Source organism: Athene cunicularia (assembly GCF_003259725.1).
Source record: "Athene cunicularia isolate RWA chromosome 5 unlocalized genomic scaffold, athCun1 chr5_part2, whole genome shotgun sequence".
Classification (NCBI taxonomy): domain Eukaryota; kingdom Metazoa; phylum Chordata; class Aves; order Strigiformes; family Strigidae; genus Athene; species Athene cunicularia.
This window is the reverse complement of record NW_020799102.1, coordinates 10327763-10340829: the sequence shown is the minus strand read 5'-3', so window position 1 is coordinate 10340829 and position 13067 is coordinate 10327763. Positions and strand designations below refer to the sequence as shown.

At 38.9% G+C, this 13067-nt stretch overlaps 1 pseudogene; it reads right to left on the bottom strand.

Moving 5' to 3' along the window:
* Positions 1 to 523: 523 nt before the first annotated feature.
* Positions 524 to 13067, bottom strand: part of LOC113480988 — a 32283-nt pseudogene continuing 19739 nt past the window's right edge.

The following is a 13067-nucleotide window of genomic DNA, read 5'->3' as shown; positions in this document are numbered from 1 at the left end:
CTTATACAGAACTCACACATATTCATTAACATAAAATTTCTAAGAAATCATTAACATACTCTCCTCCTCTTTCCGATTCTGAGCAGTAAAGGTTAGAAATGTCTAGAGATGGCTCTGGGGTGTAATGCGAGTAGGTGGTTCATGAGTTGGGGGTCGCCATCTCCCCTAACCAGAATTACCTTTTGCTTAAGGACACAGTTTTCTTGGCAGACACCTGCAAGCTGTTATGGTTACTTCCCTCAGTTCCCATTAATCCTGGACCCTGACAACTACTTGCATTCTTCTAGTCCTCTGTATGTATTATAAATCAGCTTACAATTCACCTTGTGTTCTGTTACCTAGGTTCTAACCGTTCCTACTAGATAACTCTGACCAATCCCTTCGGCCTTGGTACGGGGCTGTATGGGGGATTTTAGAGTAGCAGTCGGTTGCTAGATTCAAAGTGCAATAAATGTAAATAAATGATTTTTACTAAAATATCTCTTAATTCTATATTCATATTAAAATCAAACACAATTTATTTTCAGTTGATAATAAAATCAGAAGAATCATCACTTGATGAAATGATGGCTTTTGATTTGATCTTTCCTTTCAATGAAGGTGGCAGACATTCTGGTGTGGGCTGTATAGAGGAAAAACAAAGGGTTGATTGTTCATGCGGCTGGTTAATGCATGGAGCCCAAACACAGAAACATATTCAGAAAACCAGACATGACTTTAAAGAATTTTCCATTTACTATCACTTAATTCCAGATGGCTTCAGAAATATCCTTTTCATCCTTGAAGTAGCAATAGCAACAGGGGAGGGGGACGAAAGCTTGCTCAAAGCAGTTTGCTACAAGAAGTTTTGTTGTAATTTTCAACATTAATAAATCTCTCTTGACTAGAGCAATGCTGAACTCCAAACACATATTTAGAAAGTGATGCAGTTATTCAGGGTTTAACTTACAGCCGCCTTCTTCTCTGCTTTGGGTGGACAGTGTCATTTTCAGGTCTTGGACTGTTTTCACGTCCTTCATCATCACTCCTCTCATCCACCTTCTGGGGTCTTAAACAGAAACATTTTATATGAAGTAAAGCATAACATTGCAAAACAACTTAATACATTCAAAAAAACATCAGTCTCAAGAAATGTCTGGTTTATCAAGGGTTACTTGCTTCTTTTGCAGAGTGCCTGTATGAGAATATACTTAAAAGCCACACTTTCTCCAGGAATTCTAACATTAAAGTCTCAATTACCTCCTCCTCTTCTTTCTCTCTTCCCCATCTTGTTCACTACCACTGCCCTTCCTCTTCTTTTTCTTTCTAGACACGGGCAGATTTTCATCACTGTCATCACTGACAAACTCATCAAATTCCTCTGCTCCTTTTTTTCGGAATGCTATAACCCATAAAAGCCCCACAATACAGCCTATTATTCACCTTCCAGTTCAAAAGGTACCAGAAAATAAGTCAAAATGGAAACTTAATCACATCAAAACATTTTTGAAGATAGAAAAATACAGACCTTCTTGTGCCAATTTTCCCATAGTCTCTAGATAGATACAATTTTGAAACTAATCATAAATTTGCCATAATGAAATAACCCTCTTCTGTTGTTTTAGCAATTGAATAGAACAGATTTTAGTGATGCCACCATGCTTGGAACTTTTAAGTACTTCCTTCCAATTTTTACATTTTAATACTCAACCTGTGCAATTTCACTTAGTGGAGCCTAGGATCTTGAAATTAAAAACTTGCTACTGCAAGAGACCATACATCAAAAAGGGACAATGAAGGACATTAAAAAAGAAAAAAATTTGTTCTACCCTGCCTCTGCCACCACCACGTTTCTTCTTCTTTGATCCTTCTACTTCACCAGTGAAGAACATCAGAATATTCTTGGTTTTCTCCACATATTGAGCTCTTTGTTCCAGACGTTTTTTCTGTTCTTTTTCTCTTAAGCACTTCTCTTCCTGAAACAGAAAGAAAACTAACTATTGAATTTGTGGTGATTATAATTGCAGGCGTATAAATTATTTGCTGACAAGAAACTGAAAAACTGATTTGTAACTGTCTATGTCACAGCAGAAGGTCCACGTGGCAAAAGAAAGTTTTCTACAAGCCTGTGGTATAGAAGGGAAAAGTCTGAAAGAACTGTTGCACCAAGTGCTTCCTCATCCAGCCTGTCAGTACAGAAATCTGACAGCAGACCTTCTGGGGTACCAATTGTATTTCAATATAAAAATAAAAATCCATTTCTGAGGCTATGGGGAAGAAGGAGTGAGTACCACCTATTAGCTATAAGATTTTCTGCCAGCACTTACTAGAACTACATAAAATAGCTACTGGACATTTTATCAGCAACAGCAGGTACTGCCACAGAGGAACAGGAGCATATACACTGTTGACATGCACACTTTTTAAAAATGAAGTAGACGTTTTAAAAAATACAGTATACGGAATGTAACAGAACAAAACCTGTTCTATAAGTAGTTTTTGGCGAAGCAGCTCCTTTTCTTGCTCTTGCTTTGCATGCAGCTCCCTCTCTTCTTCTTCCTGCTGGCGTGCCCGAGCCACGTGATACTGGGCTTGATGCAGTAAGTCAGAGCATCGCCTGTAACATGCAACGTTTTCAAGTAAAGGAAGGTGGAAGACACATACTACGAGAAGAAACAGTTTTATGAAGGGTCCGCATCACACTATGTTCGTATCACCATCAAACAGATCTACTTGAAATAGCAAAATAGAATAGTAGTACAGACTTTTGAGTAAACTAAAGCATGAGTAAGCGAGGTGCTTTCAATACCCTCTTAGCTCATGTTACAGTTACAGTGCCATCTCTTTTAAGATTAAAATTTTCTTCTCTGTATGAAGTGCTTTAAGATGTGCAGCGCATGACGGCCAACAGATGATGTTTGTGTATGGCTATGAAAATCTTAGAAGAATATACAATAAATAAAACTGATTTCAATAGGCTTGTGTATCAGCTCATTACCCTGAGAAAAAGTTAAAGCAGACTAGACTCTGCAAAACAAGTTTTTCATGTTTTAGTAACTGACCAATGCTATTCACCCATGAACTACCTCAAAAAAATCTCTTTCAAGGCAAACTCGTTGTTAGGTCGTTGTGTTTAAAGTCAAAACAGGGAGAACCTGAGATGTTTAAATAAATGTCACTTCACTCTCAGTGATGGAAAAGTTGCCATTAAAACAGCTAAAGCTTTGCAGGCTCCAGCTAATAGCAGATACCACACACTGAGTTTTAGACTGCACAAAAGTGTTAGAAAGCGCTAAGAAAGGAAAAGAATGAAACAGTAGCAGGGAGTAACCCTTCACTTGTATTTCTCCTGTTCTAAGACATTGTCAGTTTAAACTTTGGAACCCAGTTTTCATAAGAAAAACAAGACAAAAATATTCCACTTGGTCTCTAATGAAGGATTCATTTCTGGTCTTTTTTTTTTTTTTTTACCTGGCTACTGTAGCAGCAAGTGCCAAGTCAAATCTCATCACCTACTTTACTCGAGTAACTAAAGTACCTGGAGGAAAAACCAACAAAACTAAGCAAATATGGCATTACTTATATATGTATTGTCATTTTGCCTTAAACCAAAGCATTTACTCCTGAATTACAATCTTACCAAACTCAACAGATGAGTACATTTTGGCTGTGTGCAGCCCCTTTGAATACAACAGTAGAAATGTACATTCAGAGTTCTCCAAATTTAAAACATTCTCAAACCCCTCTAGAGCAGAACAAAACCCCTGAAAAATTCTAAAGAGACTTCTAAGATTTCATTTACTGCTCCTAGCAATAAGTACATTGCTGATGCCAGCAGATTTATTCCTTGTCTGTCACAGCTTAATTGGTTGAATCCAGCATAAGGAAAGGAAGGAAAACTCATGTTTTAAAAGACCTTCCAGAACACCCTCCTTGAACCTAGTCGTCTGACAGGCCTTCACGAATACAACAAACCTTTAAGTCGATGGGCAAGCTGTGATGATCAGTGTCTTGAAAACAGTTTCTTCAATTAATTTAAAGAAAACGACTTCCTAACTTTCAAGGCTGCCAGTTTCTTCCCATACTCCATCGGAGACATTTTAAATTAAGTACTTTTGTGCTAGACTGAACTCAAGTTCTTGTACATGTGGAGAAAAGAATTCCTTGCTAAAGTTTTAGATTATGGAAAATATTTTCCAAAGTGATAGACTTCTGAAAAATAAAGGCTTTCAAGCAACTCTCTCAAACAGTAACAGCAAGGTGCTAATGGAATTTCAGTTAGAATTTGTGTCTGAATCTTTAGTTTGCATTATGTAAAGCACTAGAATTGTGAAGTGCTTGCTTATATGAAAGGCTTGCTTTAGTTGCCAAAATTACTGAAAGGCAACATCTATCCTCAACATAACAGCAGAGCTAAGACTGCATAAAGCAAGCACCAGATACGAGAGGAATACCTAGGAGCAGAATAAGTGGTTGAAAAAGAGGGTTACAGATCAGATTAATCACACTGTTCTCTGCCCAGATTTTTTTTTCTTTTTCAAAGAGAACTGAAAGATCCCAAACACACCGAAACTCCTTCTGTTCTTAAGACATGGAAGTAATTAGGATTTATTCGCCAATAGGAGGGTGAAATTAGTTTTCAAGAACTACCAGTCATTAACTAGCCTTATATAATAATGATGTGCTTTTGAGCCTTATAGGCTGTTTTGAAAGAAATCATATAAAAAAAAAAAAAAGTATTAAGTTAGTGTTTTTTTTTTTTTTTTTTTTTTTTTTTTTCCCAACTGTGCTTTTCCAGGAAGAAGCACATCTTCACCTTAGTAATACAAAACCCTTTGAGAAACATGTTTGCCACGTGGCCAAACAAAACTGGCTCTCGAGCAAGTTTGAATACATAGTTTTGTCAGGCTCAGTCTTCCTACTAGAAACTCTAGAATTACATACAGCACTTCACAGGAGATGATTGTTTGTCTAACCACATTTGTGATCTATACTGCAAATTTACCACAAGGGAACAACAAAATAGATTCTAAGGATTAGAAACCATCTTTACCTGTGGGCTAGCTCCAGCTCTTTCACAGCATTAAGCATCTCCTTTACATTGCTTTTTACATCTTTCAGGACACAGGTAGCTAGTCTTTGTAGCACTAAAGCCGTATGATATGTAAGGACTGTATCTCCTGTTGCTACATGCCTGACCTGTAAATAAAAAGCAAGTTGTGAAGATGTGCTGCAGTGTGATACAGGGGTATACTGAAGTGCCATACAGAGAGTAAGCACCATCATTTCAATCCAAGACTACTCAATTGAGAGACACAAACATGCATCACCTCACAGTAATTTCACTCTGTGATAGATGATGTTTTATATTCGTATCTTTAGCAAAGTTTGTTTGCATTCCTGTAATTTCCCACATTTGAAGAGTGCCTGGGCCAAATATAGTAATACTTAGCATTCTGATACTAAGAGAACTTTCTGAGGCAGTGTTCATACTGAAAAGGGAAAAAAAAAAAGAAGAAAATTCAAAATAAGAGGTGATAATCGTTACTTATTTAACCTAACTCCAGTAAGTGTTTCTATTCTTAAAAAGCATTACTGCTAATATGCCTTTCGCTTTTTAAAGTGTGTCGTGCTACATAGATGCCTCCTTTTCACTGATCAGAAAAGTCTTTCTGCTGGTATGTAGCAAGTACCTGATTTTCCTGGAAACTGAGAGCAGTCCAGGAGGCTCTCTAGGTCTTAAAATACAATAGAATCCTTAAAATAGGTGGTACTTGCAAAGTAAGTTGAACAAGCACGACTTATTTTAAGTGCACTCAATTATTCTCCGCTATATGATATGAAATCTATTTTCTTTATTCATACAAGGTATTTTATAAATTGAACCATATTTAATGTAGTAATTCCATGTATCTGATGCAATTAATTAAAAAAAAAAAATCCACACCTTTCAGATAACTCAGCAGCGTATTTGTTTTGTCCACCTGGCTGAATAACCTGGCATGCCAAGGGCTATCTAGTTGTTCTAGAGTGTAAAGGAAGACTCGTTACTATAGGTTTGGTGGGTCTAGATTCAAAGCTTCAGTTACAAATCTTGTATCCTTTCCAGTAACAAGCACCTTTCCTTTGACATACTCTTTTCTCAAGGAATGATTCACCCTTCCTTAACCTCCAAAACAGTAAGAAATACAGTCATTTTTATTTCCAGCTCAATACAGGAACTGCCCAAACTGTAATGCTTGGATCCACTACTCTTGGATCACACTGTTGTGAGTGCCCAATTTTCACTCATCTGTAGAGTCAAAGTTTTTGTATTTAGCTTATGTCTGCCTTGGGTTGGTATGCTTTGTGGTAGAGTCAAGTAGAATAACTTTTGTGGCTGTAGTAAGCTAGACTATTCAGTTCATCTCCCTTTGAGTCCGGTGCCCTGTGTCTCAGACTGTGGCTTGTGCAGACTGCATAGCACAACCCAGGCAACAATACAACACCGCAGGAAATAAACACATTTCTACTAACAGCTGTAGTTAAATATATAGGCAAATGAATACCACATTTTTCTGGCAAATCAAAAGGTGAAAACGATACCCAGTTTCACACTGTAATTCAACACAATGGAATAAATGTGATTGTGTTACCAAAGCTTTTTAACAGGAGTTCACTGGAGGACAGGGACTACTGAGGTCTTGATCAGACAAGAAAGGCCCCGTACCGATTCCTTATGACCACCACAAAAACCTTCAAGATTCCTTTGATATAAGTATTTCTGAGGCTCAGTGTGGACACACTCTCAATGAAAGAATTTTGTTCTTAGCTTCTGTCCTGGTCAGCGTACGCTTTTGTTTCAGCTTACTTGTATGCCTTTCATCAACTAATTGAGGGAATTTAGTTAGAAGAGGTTGATATTGGAAGTTAGCTTGCTTGAGCAGGTTGAACTAGATGACCTCAACCAATTTCTTCAACATGAATTACCTTGTGATACTAACTTTGGTGAAAGAAGTCATGGCACATCTTTTCAGACAGCTCCGATTTTTACTTATGCAATCATTTGGAAGAACAAAAACTGTTGCTATTAAAAAAATCCCAGCAACAAATTGCATTTACTTTCCTCAGTAACATCTGAATGTAAATCACATACTGTTAACTATGCTGATTGAGACCTCTCTCACTGAAAATTAATTCTGAGACCAAAATTCTAACCCAATTATGTTTTAACTCTGTTAACAAAACAAACAAACAAAAAAAAAGGTGTGCAAATGGTAGTTGTTTTGTTACCCCTTACCCACATTTGGCAGTTTGGTTTTAAACCGAGACTTGACAGCTAACAGCATGCTAGAAACAGACCTAACTTGTTAAAATATTATTCAGAAACTTTTACAGCTGCTATGACAGCAGCGAAACACCCAGAAGTCATCTAACCCAACATATTATTTAGTTCAATTTAGAGATGTTACCATCTGCACAGCACTGATGTTCTGTTTCTGTTCTACGTAGATATGTGCAAATTCAGCCACACATCACTGATATTGGCTGTTGCCTCTCTCATTTGGGTAAAAACTTCACGAAAATATCCTTTACGTGCCAAGACAGCTCCTAAGGGGAGAGTAATATTTACAGTGTAGGCTTCCAGCTTCATGTGCCCTGTACTCTTACCAAAGAAAGCAAAATATTGCCGGAATGAAGTTCCCCATTAAAAGCTAAGTGACATAGTTGCACACAAAAGCTTTTTTTTTTTACTGTGCTCCACTACATAGCATTCAGGCCCTGAAAAAACAATTCTATACTAAAGCATGAAACATAAGAATCTCAACACCCCTGAAGGAAAATTAGAGTCTAATAGTCACTTATGCCATCAGCAGCATACACATTCGTTGGATCACTTCTGAGTACTTGCTTGTAGATCACTAATGCACGGTCTTGACAACGCTTCTGCAGAATGAAGTACCTCAGTTGATCCCTCATGTCTATAATGGGGTATTAAAGATCTACCCAGAAGTTTGACAGACTACAAGATGCCAAATAGGCATTGAGGAAAGGCTCTGAGTAGCTAAGAGCCTACAAAAGTTAAATAAATAAAGCCACACATAGGGCAGACAGACACCCATTACCTTTTATCTGTCCCTTGTGGGTTGATGTAGCATCTGGAACCAGATGTTGCCAAGAGTAAGCATGGCGTAAGTATCATTTTGTGTGGAGGGCTCTTTCAATATCCTTTCAAATTTCTTCTGTGCTGGACCCCATTCTTGTTTAGCCAAATGAAGATTGCCAATCAGAGACCAAGCATCCAGATGGTCCTAAATAAAAATTCACTGTAATTTGCAAAAGTATCATTTTCCCTTGCAAGGTTGTTTTTTCAAGTATAAAACACTAGTTTTCTTAAATAGAATTCTATATTTTAAAAAAGAACAACAAAACACACAGACAGCAGATTACAGTAGTTTTTTCTTCTTCCCCTAGTTTATGTGAAACAAAATCAAAATGTCACAAAAGGAAAACAAAATTTGAAGGTAGCATTTCAAGTGTTTTAACTGTAAACACTGAATTGGTTCCAAACCGGTTTTATCCGAAGTACTTCTCTAAACCGATCGGAAGCCTCATAAAAATTCCCTTTATCCCTAGCCATAGCTCCCAAGCGCAAGTAGCCTAAACCCAGAAATTGAAAAGAAAATAAAAAATCAGGAAAAGAGGTTAAAGTTATGTCAAACAAAGAAAATATTGGCCATGCATGAATTTCAAAAGCAATCTTTTTCTTGGTCTGCCAAGGACAGCAAACATCGAGAAATCTTTCATACCCTATTCACCGTGAGACACACCTTGTGAAGAGGAATGTCCATCCACAGTCGTGATACAGAAATTGTAGATTTCTAACAGTTGAAGTAATGTGAATGTTTTTCATTAGTGTCATAAGTTAAAGACGATTGGGAAACCTCAAAGAAAAGAGGATACATCAGTTACATAACTCTCTCTTATCACTTTAAACAGCTCTCCCATCTCCACAGTCTTTAGGAAGATTAACAGTTAGCAGGCCACAGCAGAAAACAAACAGGGAAAAGGCTGTAGATGAGGCTGGGGCATGCTGTGTGCTGCAGCTTGCTGAGCAAAGGCTACCACCTTGCCTTTGCAGCAAATACCACAGGTCCGCTACTTGAGGGCAAGAGGAAAAGCAGAGTGAGGAGGAAAAACAGGATGTGCCATAGAAGCTGTGCTAACACTATCAACAGCTCTTTTTCCCTGGAGGAGGGCCAAGGTCCAAGATAAAATGATTCTCCCAAAGGGTCTCTACTTCCACCCACACAGGCAGGGTTGCAAAGCCTGGGTGTACCAAGTGGATGGCCTTGATTGCATCCGAGGGCTGAGGTACTAAGGCTTTGTTAGGGGTGGGGCACAAGTAAGCAAAGGCATGCAAGTCTAGATAAGCTGATTTTGCTAGAGTTTTGGAGTACAGTATGATTTACCAAGAATTAGAACGCTTAAAGCTGAATATTAGACTATAAGGATGATGCAGGCCTTAAAAAAAGAAAGGTAGGGAAATAGCATGTAGGTTAGCCCCAAAACTACTCTGAAAAGGAGCAAAGACAGAGAGAAGGTGACCCGAAGACACTGTAAATGGGAAGAGTTTTGGTATTAAAAGGAGGACTGTGAAACTAAAGTACCAAATGTTTCTTACCATCAGCATAATTCTGATGTTCTCTTAGAATGTTTTTGTAGAGTTTTTCCGCTTCATGAAATTCAGGCATCACCTCATAGATTTTGGCAAGCTTATATAGTTCGCTGTTACAGCGATAGCGTTGTAATAATACTCATCATGTTCAGCTTCTGCTTTTGCACGATCCAGCGATGCCAAAAAGTATTTCTAAAGTATAAAAAGCAAAAAGGAATAAAGCACTCTAGAATATCCTTCAAGGAAAACTTCTAGGTGATCAAGAAATTCAGTTCAAGCTTTGAGTAGTTACACACCTTTGCTTCGCCTAGGTTTCCCAGCCTGAAGTGCAGAGAACCCACATTATTCAAAATCTCTGGTGGGATGTCAGTATGTACTTCCTCTCGCAGAATGCGTGTGGCTGTGCCATAGGCTGACAGTGCACCCTTTACACAGCAAGAGAAAGTGGATTAAAGAAAGAAGAGAATGAGTTCTCTGTGCTCTTGTGAGAAGCACACACATAATTTGCCAGGTGTATATTAATAATACCTGTATATCAGTCTGTTCTAAAATTTGGGTGAGCTCAACCCATGCCTCTATGTCTTCAGGACATTGTTCCATGACTTTCTTTAGATGACCCTGAAAAACAGCAAAAAATAATTACACCTCTTTGCGGATGCACAAACTGTTTAAAAAAATATTAAAACAATCAAAAGAAAGAGTGAAGGTATTAACCTGTAACACTAGACAGATATACCACACTGCAAAAGAAAACATCTTAAACACCTGCACAATTTTGTCACCAAAAAAATTGCATTAGTTTCCTTCCTTCATTAATGAATTTTTCTGTAGAACATAAACCTGCTTAAACTGTTAGAGAAGCAGAAACTATTACAGCAACATGAGAGGCAAGAAAAATGATGTCTAACGCCTTTTGTATTTAGTTACCCAACACTACATTAAAACACACTGTCATTTAAAAAAAAACCCATAACATTGTCCTTCCAGAGCAGCTAAGACAAGTGTTTTATGAAACTCACTAGCTACTTTGCTGCCTTCAGGAAAACATTAGCTAACTTACCATCTTCAGAGAATGATAACATACATGTGAGGAATTCTGACCTTTTCACAGTACCAAATACAAAGGTGAGGCTGGGGCTCCTCGCAGCTCCTGGACTTGCTTTAGCCACAGCCCCGTAGGAGTCTCAGTTCTGTTGAGAAGTTGTGACTCTCCACAGCTCAGAGGATCTCATGACAGCCATATCTACAGCCAAGTAACCCTGAGTTTTATGGAGCTTAAGGTACAGTCTGATTTCAAGTCTGATTTCTAAGTTCTACTGTCGGATGTAAAAGCACGATGGTGGCAGAAGCAAAACTCACCTTTGCAATATCCCGTTTCTCCTGGTCTTCTGAAGCCGCATAAAGGCATCCAAGGATTTTCAGAGTCTCATAATTGTTTGGATAGGCTTTCAGAACTTTTTCAAAGCATTGTGATGCATTCTCTTTGTCCCCTCGTTAAATGAACGTTTGACCCAATCCAAAAAATGGAAGTACAGAAAAAGACGAGCCAAACTGAGTGGCCTGGTAATAATACAGGAAAGTTTGATCATAATCTCCCTAATGAAAAAAGAAGAACCAAAGAACAGGTAGTGTTTTCACAGGTAAGCTTTGATTGAACTTTCATAAAACAGATTTGTTATATGAAATTTGAAAGTCTTCACTTTATTTATGGTGCAGTGATTTATTATTTAAACAAGGATAGTTACAAAAGACATGAAAGATTTAGCCACAGCACTGACTAAATAAATAACAGATTTAGTTTTACTGGTTACTGCTCTTTATTTCATATTTTAAAGCATGGAAGAGGAAAAAAAAACCAAACAAACCAAAAAAACAAACAACAAAAAACCCTCAAACCAAAAAACCAAAACCACACAAAACACCACAAACCAAAAACCATTCAGGACACAAAGGTGATCTTAAGAAGTAAATGTATCTTTTATTTTCTTGAAAAAAAGTCTACACAAAATTTAAGTCAAAACCTTTACACTTTTCCACATAGATTAGAAGTTCCATATTAGGCATAGTGGCGAGAGAGGAACAGGACCAGGGGAGAATGAACTAGAGGCCCTAACATGCATCCAGAGGGACACCATGGCAAAGGTGCTGACAGATTTTCCACATCAACTGCCTTCACTTTCAGGCTGCCCCTTCCTCTTCCTGCCCCTTACTACACCTAAGATTAAAGCAAAGCTCCTAGGGACAACCTTGCTTTGATACAGCTGACTCATTATCAAACCACGGGTAGGGGAGAAGTGTACCGATACAAGAAAATGATCACCTGCTATGCAACTTATTTACTTACAGCAATTTATAGCAACTTATAATGATTTCTGAATATTGCTGAATAATCCTGCTTGCCCTGACTGTTTTGTTGAAACTTACCAAGAACTACAATGTTCAGCAAAAATAAGAGACATGTCCTTGGAAAGCAGATGGCTTCTAGCAAGTTCAGTCTTTATAGTGGATAGATAGCCATGTACGGGTGATAGAAATTAATATACTGGTGGTTTTGATAAGATAAGAGGGGGTAAATCAGCAGGAACCACTCTTGTTGTTCAAGAATTTGGTTAAGAGATCTGCACATGCTCCATGGAAAACTACAAGGTGAGGAGGACTGTGAGCCTTCCTCCAACAGACCCCCAGAGACACCCACCAGGAGGCAATGGGCTGGTGCAAACAAAACATCAACTGCTGACACCAGCCTCTAGAACTAACCCAGCCTCACTCATGCATATGGATGTTTGTGTTACGTAATCCAATGACTATGGATATCCACACTCTCAGTTTCTGGTAAAATGTGCTGTTGGGGTACAACCTTTGTGGAGAAATCCCCTTTCACCCCAGTGCCAGAGTAAACATACCTGCTGTATAACTCTATTCCAGTTGTAGAGTCTGTTACTGAGAATCAGGTCAAACAGAAATTATGGGGTAAACCTGGGGAATTTGGTGGTCAAACATTGATCTGGAGACCAAGGGCCATTTTGGGTTGAAAAGGGGGGGGGGGGGTTGGCATTGGGGGAACTCACCCTGCAGCACCCAGGTGAGGATGGCCCTGGTGATGGTGGAGGCACCGTCCCCCACCCCTATGGCGTCCAAGCACTGGTACTGGAGGGGGTCGGGGCTGACGCTCTGGGGGTACCCCTGGGGCAGCAGCACCCGTTGGGGAGGGGACAGGTACCCCTGGGAACCTCAGGAATCCCAAATCCCCCCTGTAACCCACCCAAACTGTATTTGCCACCACCAGGTTCCTACAAAACACCCTCAGCCTCCCCCTCCTCAACCTCATTAGTGCCCCCCGCAGATCCTACTGGTCCCCCAGTTCTCCATTTTACCCCCTAAGACCCCAAATATCTCCCCGGGACCCTACCAGCCCACCCCCAGGACTCCC